The sequence below is a fragment of the Staurois parvus genome, unplaced genomic scaffold (genome assembly GCF_062004578.1).
Source record: "Staurois parvus isolate SC_StPar_1 unplaced genomic scaffold, SC_StPar_1.0 ptg000187l, whole genome shotgun sequence".
Taxonomy (NCBI): Eukaryota; Metazoa; Chordata; class Amphibia; order Anura; family Ranidae; genus Staurois; species Staurois parvus.
In genome coordinates, this window is record NW_028317983.1 from 6,909,817 (window position 1) to 6,921,279 (window position 11,463).

Sequence of the window (11,463 nt, forward strand, 5' to 3'; positions counted from 1 at the left end):
GCTGTCTCTCTATCTCTCTTTTGATTGAAGACTGGGCTGCACTTTTTAAAAATGGTGCACATCAAGTTCAACTTTGATTAGGTATCCTAGTTTTGAAAAGCTAAAGGAACAAGACTGTGTATTTTGCAGGTAAGTTGCTGCAGAGCTTAGTAAATGTGGGGGGGTTGCTCTGCTGACTTCCATCATCCAATCACGTGCAAGCAAAACTGCAGTGTGTGGTTTTTATTCCTTGCATGTGATTAGGTATTCTTTGCAAAGTGAAGCATCACCTTATTTAATAAGCTCTCAACCATCTGCACTTGCAGAGAGCACAGTGTATTTGCCTTCAGTGAATCAACCCCGTTTTATTCTAGTTTTGCAAATTGAAGGCAGAGGGCTACCTGACTGAACTTAAAGTAGAACTAAAGGCAAAAGGAGGGGTTTTTTTTAGATATTTAGGGAGGATTCACTGCCTGTCCCATTACCAAAACTGGAAGTGAGAGGAAATACCTCCAAAGTGCAGGAAATCCTTGGCTGTCACCAAAACTAGTGTCCGTATTGGAAGATATCCCCTGTTATCACTGAAAGTTAAAAAATAAATAAAAAATAAACAGAACTAATAGAGAGGGAAAATCTCCTTAATTGGGATACAAACTGCAATAAAAACCTGACGGGTTCTAATCCCTCTCCACTTTATCCAAAACTAAAGTTTTGCTTTTAGTTATACATTAAATAATACCTGACTTCAACTGAACAGGTTCACTGTATTGTGCAGAGAAGCATATAATAGCTTTTCACTCTTCCACTGCTCTTTTCAAGTGCTAGGAAAGAAATGAAAGCCCCGTGTAAGTTGTTGGAGTTGTAGTTTATGTTGATTATCCATTTGGCATCGCTGATTGTCCACATCACATGCTGTGAATGATCCTTGAATCATTATTATACTTTGAACTATCCAGCATTTCCTTCAACTTTCTACACTGAACTGGGATGCAGGGGAGAAAAGGAAAGGTTAAGTATATGCTGCTGGGAATGGGGGGATTGAAGGAAGCCAGTTGCTTTACCTCTGAATGAGCTTTGTTTTAAATTGAATAAATAGCAAATTGTGATCCATATTCTTTCTTCTTCCTTTTTTTTTTTTTTCTTTTAATAGGCTGGAGAATAGACCAGAAGAAAAGGCATGGACATCCAGTTTTGCTGTGAAAGTCCTGGGAATCCTCTCTTCTGAAAACTACAGAGTACAGTAACAGAAGAAGCACGATGGTCTCTGCAGGGAAGGAGCAGCAAATTTGCATGCTGTGCCAAAGTAGCCACACTGCAGACAGGACTATGCTGTAAATATAACTTGAGAGATGTGGGCAGCACACAACTTGTACAATTCAGATTTTAATACATTTTTACTGACGTAATTATTCATTTTTTTTCCTTTCTCCTTTTTTTTGTGCATTCTTAGACCTTATTTTGTTTGAGGCAGAGAGGTCTATAATAACAAACAACGGTGACCACTAGTTCTATTTTTCCTTTTTTTGTTACATATGCCTATCATAACTCTGTTTTAGTCATATAAATCTAGATTTTGCTGCCCGTGTTCTTTGACATGTAATGAGCTTTTTAGCTTGGAGCGACCAAACATTTTTTGCCTGTTAAAAAAAAAAAAAAAAAGAGCTATGCCACATGGAACAGTGTCCATTGACTTGCTCTGTAATAAGTATGTGCAGCTTTACATAAACATGTTGCATTTTATATTTTAAATGTTATACTGTACATCCTAAATACCCCCACCACTACTACCAAACCCCCATGGGCTCGTTCACAGTAGAGCTACACTAGATGCATTTTTCTGCACTTTACAGTTCAACTCCAAATTGCGTTTTTATTTAGACTCGAGAGGATTTCATGTCTGTGCTGCTGCCAGATTAGAGAAAAGTCTGCCTATTTACAGTGGATCTAAGCTCTAATTGGAGTACGTTTTCTAAAGCTCTGTGCATTTTAAACTGCCCTGTTTTTTTTCCCCCATAAAATTCTCACATTTCATCTTTTTTTTTTTTTTTTCAATCATCTGAGTGCTGCAGATTTTATCCAGTCCTTCTCAGCCATATCTACATGAGTTCCAGCATAGACTCTCACTGTTGCTCTTTACTGGCTTCCTGATAGTGACAACGGTGGACCTTGCCTGCCCGATGTGTGTCTGCACAGCCCCTTGCAGTCTCCACCAGGGAGTGCATGCGATGATGATGACACAGGAGTGCAATTGACAGATGACTGTGTAGGATCAAGCATTTGAAATATGTGATACTGACATTTTTGATGCCTAGTAAAAAATAATGTGAACCTGTGTTCACTTGAGTCCTACTAAATGTCATTTAATTTTTCATTGAATACGAATTGAGCACAGATTCCCCTTGTTTGCTAATGTTTACTTTGCTAAAGTCAGCCATGCATGAATCGAAATTCGGCTGGTTCAGCAGGGACTGTCTGAATTTTGATCCGGATATGGCCAGGGAGTTTGTACAGAAGTCAATCTACTGAACGATTAGTGCCACCAGCTATAGCTGGCAACACTAATCATTGTTTTCTGCTGGCAGGGAAGGCTCCCTGACTGCAGAACACAATAGCGCTGCGGGAGGGACTCCCCATCAACCCTGACTGAGTTGATTGGGGGACTCAAGCAATTTTCTTCCACTCATGGTTGAAGGAAAGAAAATTGCAGAATCTATGGCCTGCTCAAAGACAACCATAGATGGCTCAAATCCTGGCGGATTCAGCAAGGACCATCTATGGGCAGGCTGGTTGTATTGAAGTCGATCCATCAATTGACTTCAGTACAACCGGCCTGTCAGATTTTATGCATGCGATCACTGCTGGAGGCTATAGCCATCAGCGGTGATCATTGTGTTCTACAGACAAGGAAGACTCCCTGCCATAAAACACAATAGCGCTGTGGGAGGGATTCACCCACCAACACTGTGTTGATGAGGGATTCAAGCAATTTTCTGCGGTGGAAGAGAAAAAAAATTGTATGGTCTATGGCTTGCTTTAGGGTTTGATCTCCGCTTACTACAAGTGAGTGACTCTTTATCACGCTTATCTGGTAGATAAGTACATTGGTCCCCATTTACAATGAAAAAGGGTCTGTCAAAAATGTCATTACGTTTGTAGGAACGGCACTAACCTTCCACCTCAACATCTTAGAATACATGTGAATGGACTCCATAGACATGAGTAGGCCGTGTAATAGGATCATCTGTATTTAGCTCTTTCCAGGTTCACCTTTTACATACAAAGTTGGTAAGACTCATCTGCTAAGCACCTCTGTGGCTAAGGCTGATCATGGAGGATTTGTTTTTTTGTTTTTGGGGTTTTTTTTTTTTTTCTTCAATTGGCTGTCAGCAACTCCACTGTTAGAATACACTAATCAGTGCTGCAGCTGCTGATCAAATGAAAGTTTTCCAACATTCCCATTTATTCAACTTCTATTGAGCAGGAACAGCCATTGATAGATCGGAATTTGGCCAGTACAGCAGGGACCAACCAAATTTCGATTCATCTATGGCCAGCTTAAAGAATAAGTTCATTCTAGTGAACATGTTACATGTTACACTAGTATGTAGGGTATAACATGTTCAGCATCCACCACCTCACCCCCTGATCTCCTCCCTCCCTGTGGTAGTGGGCGACGGACCTTCTCCCTTCACATGCTGTCACAAATTGAACACCATGCTGGTGAGCACTCCCATAGTGCATTGATCTTCTTGAGCTTCAGTGACTGCCCTGCCATACCTCCACATACTGATAGTCTGCAGGAGCATGACACTGCACCCACGATCTTCTGATCACTGGGGCAATGCTTTGCAGACTTCTAAGGAAATAAATAAATGCACACTTTTTTTTTTTTTTTTTACCTGCAAAAAATGTTGCATTATTAATATATATATAATTTTACATTAAAAAAAAACCTTATCCTTTAACTCTGATCTTTTACCATCTTGTGACACAGCCGGGCCCTGCAAACAAGTATGAAACCTTTTACGCATGTTACACCTGTGTGCTTTTGCACAGATGTTAATGCATTTAGAAATAAATCTAATGTGAACGAGTCCTAAACAGTTCAGATTCACACATCCCCTTTTTTTTTTTTTTTTTTTGAGAAAACTCACATTTTGTATATTTTATTGCCTGCTGGGTTGCCAAGTGTAATTGTTTGCAGAAGAGCAGAATTTTTGTTGTGATTTTTCTTATATGGCTTTGCAAATTGGCATCACTGAATGGAAGTTTGCAGCAGCCAGTGACCGGCGTTTTACTTGTACCTTCGTTCAATTTTGTGCTCTTAGTTTGAAATTGTAATGTTAAGTATCCAGTTTTTTGCACAACTTCTAAACTCCGTACTAAAAATATTTTTGTTTCACTCATTCATCTTGGTTACAAAATAGCCGTATGTGAACCTGTAACATAGACGTGTGTCTAATTTACTACACTACTAGTTCAGTTTACTCAAACCTTAAGATTTCCCTTTTCTAAAAGGATGATGCTGTAAAAGAGATTTTGGTTCACCTAATTCTTAATTACTTAAAGGGACCCTGGCATGTTTCTAAAGATATAAAAAAAGTTAGTTGTCTACATTACACACCTTGCAACCACAGGAAAAAAACCACCTCATCTATGGCTGGCTTTAGTCCTTCAGAATTCTGTACTTCCAGAAGTGTCAGATGCCTGTAGTTCCTTCTGCCGACACCTATGTCACTACAGTATTTAGTAGTGATCTAAGGGAAGGAGGATAGAACTATAGAACGAAGGGGAGAACACAGGCATCCAATATTTTTGGAAGTGTTGAATACCACCAAGGCTTTCGTGGAGGCTGCGATTCCGGAGTCTAGGCAAGCTAGGATGCGCGAGCTGCTGGAGTATACTGTATAGATGACAGTCTTCCTATCTTGCAGGGTATTGGTGTTTTTATTTATATCTTACCTTACAGAGTCTCTTTAAATAAAGAGTTGCTGATAAGGCTCCTGCAGTCAGTTAAATGTAGTAAATACAATCCAGAGAACATTACCACCATGCTAAAGTCAGTCCATCAATCATGTGCATTTTAAATAATCTCATCAAACTTCTGGGTAGGACTGCAGCCTCTTGTGCCATGACTACTCACTATGCAAACTGTATGTGGTCAAAGGTGCAGTAGCATCACAGACGTTAGGGTGTGAAGCAGTGACAGCATACTGGCCTGTGTTTTAATGGCTAGCATTCATTTGAGCGGTTAGAATCAGGGTAGTAGCAAATGATAAAAGCTTCACTTCGTTGGTAGGTCTGCCTGGTGCAAGAGATGCCAAGTGAGTTGAATTTAAATGCCATCAACCCTCCTCCATGAAAGCCTATATTTACTCCAAATGAATAAACTGCTCCTAATGGTAGCTGCCTTTTTATAATTCCTCCATGGTGTTAATTAAAACCTAACTCCACCTTTAAAGCGGTTCTTCAGCAACTTTTGGAAAAATCAAGAAAATGAAGTTACAAAAATTGTATCTGCTGACTTTTAATAAACAGACACTCACCTGTCCCAGGATCCATTGGTTTCCTCAACCGGGCAGGATTCTTCACCGGTCTTTGGTCCATAGTGTCTGCGTATTAACTGTGGACAGCTAGCGGTGACTGTGCCCATTACACATGCGTGAGCCGTGTTGCACTTTGTGAATGGTCCCACAGCTTTCTGGGACCTGTGAGATGTCCCAGAAGGTTGCAGGGAAAGAGGAGGGGCGATCCGAGCAGTAGAGGGGGCTGGTACCCAGACAGGTGAAGTTCCACATTAGCCTACGTTCACACTACAGCAGTGCGGTAAATCCCATGTGATTCGCACAGGAACTGCACCGCATTCCTGTACAAATCACTAGCGATTTGTATGCGGTGCGATTAGAGCCATACATTTTGTATGGCTCTATTCGCACCGCACCAAAAAAACGTGCAGGACCCTTTTTTGATCTGCACTAGAATTGGATCGCCTAGGTATTCACACCTATGCGATCAGATTCTGCACATCACACTTTGTTTTGCGGACGAATGTTGGGGTGTTATTAACATACACACCGGCATCAGTTCACATGAACAAGGTGCGATTGTGATGCAGTGCAGAATTCGCATTGAAAACACTGCGAATTTCACACTGCATCAGTGTGAACCAGGGCTCAATGTCCCTTGTAAATATTTTTTTTTGGGCCAAGCTGGCCCAAATGAACTATTTACTGCACTACCAGGTGTGCTTGCTGCAATGTAGCCTTATCTACATACAGTATACAGAGCTGTGTTATGGTAGTGGGCCAAAAACTTCCCTTCCTGTTCCCGGTGCACACCCAGCAAGCGTACCTGTTAATGCAGCAAATGGTTTGTTTGGGCCAGCTTGGCCGAATAAAGTACTAAAAGTGATATTAAACATGGAATTTGGATAAGAAAAAAAAATCACATTGGCACTTTATTCTTTGATAAAACAGAACAACAGATGTCTTCAGCATGACTGATTCCCCTTTCTCCTCGTCTAATTGGTAGCGCATTCATTAGCATATGTAACCATTAGTGTGCCGGGAAGTGCCAGTGAGATTGTATCCCCATGTCTGACTGTTCTGCCATTCATGTTTACTATGAGAGTGTATACACTGCCTACACGTTGCCAGATCTTAGATCAGAGTTGCTTGCAGTGTCTAGGCAAGGATTTAGTTGTCCTCAGAAATGAAGGAGAGGGCCTATCTAGATAGGCTAGATTACATAAAACTCAAATTAGGAGACATGAAATGGTCTTTCTAACTATGGATGTGTTTCCTGGACAGCACTGGCACCTGGTCTAGCTTGAGGTTGCTCCTGAATGAATTTGTAATTTGGTGTACCGGCTTCTTTATTCAGATCTTTTACCAGTGATGTAGATTCATGGCACACCATGGAGGATTGTCGCTGATGGACAGTACTTGCATAGTATGATTTTAGAGTTAAACACTGACTGCATATCAGCATATCTGAGATTGTGGCTGGTGAATAAAGAATACTTATTTAGGGGACTATGTAAGTTTTGATGATTTGTCAGGGTGACAGTTTTTGGTAATGATGGGTTTAGGGGGACAGTTTTTGATAAGGATGGGGTCAGGGGGACAGTTTTTGGTACGGGGTGAAGTCAGGGGGACAGTTTTTCTTAAGGATGGAGATCAGGGGGACAGTTTTTGGTACGGGGTGAAGTCAGGGGGACAGTTTTTCTTAAGGATGGGGATCAGGGGGACAGTTTTTGATAAAGATGGGGTCAGGAGGACAGTTTTTGGTAAGGATGGGGATCAGGGGGACAGTTTTTGGTAAGGATGGGGTCAGGGGGACAGTGTTTGGTAAAGGGTGAAGTCAGGGGGACAATTGGGTAAGGATGGGGTCAGCGGGATGTTTTCCTCATGCAAATTCTGTATGGTGTTTACAATGACAACAGCAGTAGTGAGATACTGTTCATAATATATATATATATATATATATATATATATATATATATATATAAAATAGTTTTCTGCTATGCTAACCTGACAGCAGGATTCTCCAGGTCCACCATCCCCATCATGGTACACTTACATATAGAAGGAGATCAGCTAACAGTGATCAAGGAACTCTGAATTTGCTGGTCAGTCCTGGCTCATGAATATATTCCTCTGTTCTTGCCCTATGCAATGAATCCAAATGTTTTCTTTTTGAAGCTTCAGAAATTGCTTCATGCAATGAATATTGCACAATGGATGTTCATATAGGAAGTGCCTGTGCAGTCTACAGGAGCCTCTTTGATGGCAGAAGGTTCTAAAGTGACAAATGATATCAGCTGGCTGTCCAAAGCTTGCCAACACATTTTTTGTACTTTTTTTTTATTGTTAACATGCGTTGTCTATCCAAAACTGTTTTTTTTTTGTTTTGTTTTGTTTTTTTTATTTGATTTGAATAGAGTTGGGAAGTATAAGGATCCCTGTCAGGTTTTTACTGCGATCTTCGCTTGTCCCCGTGACAACCAGTTTTCCTGATAGGTAATATGCAGCCAGGAGAGGAAAAATAAAACTTGCTGGGGTTCTTGCCTTCCCCTTACTCTACTTACAGCAATTTATTTCTCTCTGTTGCTGTTCGTTACTCCCTGTCTGATGGAAAACATGGTCAGGGTGACCGTAAGCGAGGGGATAGTACACTGTAAAAACCCCACAGGGGCTTTACTTCTTCCCTACACAAAACAAAAAGAAAATGTCTGGACTTGCTAAATCAAACTCATTGGTATGGGCTGGTTATAAAAACGTGAGCAGAGGGGAAATAGTCTGCCCATAGCAGTGAATGAGATGGTGAGCTTTCTCTCCGAAGTGTATAAGAAGACTGCTGGAGCTGGGTGACCAAATAAATTAGTCCATTGCTCTCCCTTTATAAGACCTCTGCCCAGTTTTATATGGAGTTGTGGAGTAACCCTAGGTTCACATCTGTGTGGGTGGTGCCGCTGCGGATCCGCACAAAAATCCGTGCAGCCGCACCAACCACACAGAGGAATGCGGACCCGCGGGCGGGTACCATTCGTTCTAATGGTACACCACCTGCACTGGAAAACGCAGCCATACTGGGAACCGAGGTTCCTGTGCGGGCTGTGTTTTCAAAAGAAGTGCAGGGACTTCTTCTCTGCATGTCACGGGCACGGGAGTCCATTCAAATGAATGGGCTCTCGTGCCCATGCAAAACGCGGCCTGCAGGAGCGCGGAGATGTGAACCGGGGGTAAGGCAGGATTTAATCCCCTGCCTGATATTTAAAGCTGAATTCCAGGTATACACATTTTTGCATAATTACATTGGTCCAGCTTAGATCAATTTAAGTAAGCGTGTGTCATCAAAATAACTCACCTTGTCCAATCAGAGAACTCTTTGTATTCCTTGAGTGCTCCCTAAATGGCATCAGTGCCAAGCGAGCGACCTCCTGTGTTCACTAATCAGCAGAGCAGCCACTTGCTACCGGATGTGGACACTAGCAGCAATCACTGCAGTAGCGTTGTCTAGTACAATGATTTCCAGCTTCCACGGGGTACCAGGTATGACACATGCAGACTTACATTGGACCATGCAAAAATATCCATACCCAAACTTCAGCCTTTATGCCATGCTAGAATTGTCTGGAATCTCTGCCCATTTCTATATAGAGAGCACTAGGGTGCTGGTGGAATGTATGGTGCATGAACTCCAGTGGGGAACATAAGGCTGGAGTCATCGCAGAGCCTTGCCAGGGTCACCAACAGCAGCAGTAAAGCTCATGCAGGAGTCCAAGCCTTGCCTTATTCTAACCTGAAGTTGCCGTATAAAAAAATAAAAAAAAAACTAATTTAATTTGTAATGTTACAAATGCTACAGCTAACGGTACATGTCCCACTTTTCTATTCTGATCAGTGCATTATCAAGGTGACAGGTTGGGGATTCCACAGAAAAGAAAAATGGGGGAATACATTTTTGGTATTCGATTTAAGAAAAAAAAAATGCATTTATGCAAAACGTGTTTGTTTGGAAAATTTATATAGTGATGTTTTGTTTTGCTTTCTTCATAATTGCAAAGCCATTTCACTGTTTTTGTCACACTTTTCTTCAGAGAAGAAGTAAATGAATATACTTTGTTTAACCTCTTTTGTCCCGGTTCCATTTATTTGCCTGAATTTTCTTTTATTCTTTAGAGGTTAGTCTGTGAAGGAACAGCTATGGACTTATGGAACAGGATGATGTTGAGCTGTCAGCTATGAGACACAACCTGATGCCATTGCGCTGTAAAGTATTTGTAAAGTTTATTTTTTTAATGAGAAACATGTTTTTGTTTTTTTTATTTAAATATTTATTGATTTTTAAATAGATAAATTATACAAACATACTCTTTTAAAAACATTGACATATTTTAAAAACGTTATACTTACCTGTTCGGTGAAGTAGAATTGCATAGAGTGGCCCTGGTCCTGCTTTTATGGGGTTCCCCCTCCAGTGCTTCTGGCTCCTCCTCTTCTTGGTGTGCCACCATTGGAAGCCGCTTCGTATGGTGGCACACCTGCAGGCTCTATCTTGAGCCAGGGTGCCTGTGTCCAAATAGCCTGGCCCAGCCCTGCCCTGCCCCTCTCCTTCGTCACAGGACTTCACAATGGCTCTCCCTGCCTCAGCAAAGCCTGTGAAAAATGGAAGAACCACAACGAGCAGGTACCTTACTGTCTCGATTGTGATTGAGGATTCAGGTAAGTATGGGGGGGGGGAGGGGATGGCTGAAGGGGCAATGTTACTACCTAAACATTTTTTACTTTAATGTAGGGAATGCATTAAAGAACTAAAGGGTTTTGTTTTGTTTTTTTCATTTTGGACAGAGTAAGCAAAGGTTATAACCCCTGTAAGGTTTGTTTTTGCCATCTGTCCCTTTTAGGAGATTTCCCATCACTTCCTGTCCCATAGTCAAACCGAAAGTGAGTGAAATTCCCTCTAAAGCTTGGGAATCCCTTGTTACCAGAGCTAGTGTCCTCATTGGAAGATATGCCCACTATTCCTGTTCTGAGGACAACCCAAAATTAGGGATTTTTGTTTACTTTCACTTTCCGCGATAATGGAAAACAGGACAAATAGAGAAAGGGTGAATCTCTCTTAATGGGGACACAGACGGCAATTAAAACCTGTTCTAATCACTCTACACTCTGCCAAAACAATAAAAAAAAAGATTTGTCTTTGAAAATACTTTAAGTGGTTCCAGAGGCTGAGATTAAAAAAAACTGTTCAGCTCCCCCCCCCCTTCCCATATTTACCTGAGCACGATCTTGATCCTGATTGTATACAAGAACAGTGACTTTCTCCACTCGCTCCCTCCTCACATGCTCATAGCAGAAGAAGCCATTGGCCTCCACTGCTATCAATCACAGCAAGTGAGGAGAGGACACGGGGAGCACAGCTCAGGAACAAGCACGCAGCAGTGCCTCCATAGCAGGTGGCTTGCAGTGGGGACATTTTGCGGGGGAAGGAGCACCAACAGGGACCTCCAAAGAGGTGGATCAGGGCTGCTCTATGCAAAACCATTGCAAAGAGCAGGTACTGCAAGTATAACACATTTTGTTATTTAAAAACAATAAAAACTATTTCTGAGCTTACAATCACTTTTAGCATGGGTTCACACTTGTGCGGTTCGGCATATCGCATGTGATTCGCACAGGAACCGTGCCGCATTCCTGTGCAAATCACATGCGAATTCTGTGCGGTGCAATTTGAGCCATACATTCTGTATGGCTCAGATCGCACCGCATCCGCACCAAAAAGGTTCAGGACCCTTTTTTTGGTCCGCACTAGAATCGGATCTCCTAGGTATTCACACCCATGCGATCTGATTCTGCACACTGCAACGCGTTTGCAGACCGATTTTGGGGTGTTGATAATATACACACCAGCAGCCGTTCGCATGAACAGGATGCAATTGTGATGCGGTGCAGAATTTGCACAGAAAGCGATGAGAATTCC

The 11,463-nt window shown here is 41.8% G+C and overlaps 1 protein-coding gene across 2 annotated transcripts in view; it reads left to right on the forward strand.

The window, feature by feature from the left end:
- The window catches only part of ZHX1 (zinc fingers and homeoboxes 1), a 49,121-nt gene extending 39,511 nt beyond the window's left edge, over positions 1-9,610 (forward strand). For both annotated transcript variants that reach the window (XM_089677533.1, XM_089677534.1), the window contains one exon: positions 1,130-9,610. The gene's annotated coding sequence lies outside the window, so the exon portion shown is untranslated. The remainder of the gene's footprint in view (positions 1-1,129) is intronic.
- Positions 9,611-11,463: the final 1,853 nt, after the last annotated feature.